The sequence below is a fragment of the Nematolebias whitei genome, chromosome 6, assembly GCF_014905685.2.
Source record: "Nematolebias whitei isolate Nwh7 chromosome 6, NemWhi1, whole genome shotgun sequence".
In the NCBI taxonomy this organism is placed as follows: Eukaryota; Metazoa; Chordata; class Actinopteri; order Cyprinodontiformes; family Rivulidae; genus Nematolebias; species Nematolebias whitei.
The window spans coordinates 10,865,080-10,866,137 of record NC_056503.1 but is presented as its reverse complement, the minus strand read 5'-3'; positions in this window follow the sequence as shown (position 1 = coordinate 10,866,137).

The following is a 1,058-nucleotide window of genomic DNA, read 5'->3' as shown; positions in this document are numbered from 1 at the left end:
CCTTTCTTTAGCGATCTATCTGGTGTTGTACCTGTGTTGTAATCCTTATGACAGTGAACTGTTCCTCCATTTGAATTTCTACCTCTCTCATCGCTCTCTCTCCGCTGCTGCAGCCTCAGCTTCGCTATCACCACAGCTCAACATCCCTCATCCCTCCCTCCACCTCCTCTCTGTCTCTCCCCATCGGTTTTCCTCAGTCCTCTCTCTTCATTACGCTCCATGCTCCTTTTCTCTCTATTTTTGTCCTCCTCTGCCACTGTCCCCCCTCCCTCCACACACACTTTCTGTCTCAGCTTTCCCCCCATATTTCATCAGCACCTCTCCACCTCCTTCATTCATACTGTACACGCCCCCCCTCCAATCCCACACCTCCCCCCCGCAGAGAAGCTTCCAGAACACAGTGGACTCTCAGAGAGGGAAACTCCCAGGACAAGTGAACGCCATTCACAACACTCATACAGCACACAGAGATGTTCGTCTCTCACCCAGATGTGTGCATGTGAGGAAAGGCTGGTGCACAGACTCCCTCCATCCACCAGGATGGTTAAAAACCAGGACATCCTGCTGAAAAATGTAGCAGAGGTTTTGCAATGCTTTCATGTACCTGGGTAACATCTGTAAAGCAGCCACACATGCTCCAACACAGCAACAAAAATATTCAGTCTATGAAATATTGAAGAGAAAATAAATTTAGCACACATTCACATGACTGCACAACTATGACACAACTCCTACAGTTCCAGGGATTCTGTGTGGCTCTCGTCTAAATTTAGTCTCATTCACTCTTCTTTATTTCAGTTAAGTCTATAATAAGAGATAAAAGACAGCAATTTTGTTTAGGACTTCATTTAACATGAAATGTGATCCCTTAAAGTTTGTCTCTGAGAAATTAAATGAACTCATGAGCTCAATTTATTGTTCTCCATCAAATATTTTTGCTGCTGCTTATGATTTGAGTAATAATGAAGAAGCAATTTGAATCATCCCTTCACACAAAATGATTTATATTTGTAAATTATCCTGGAATGTTTTGACTGTACAGTTTTCAGATTGCAATT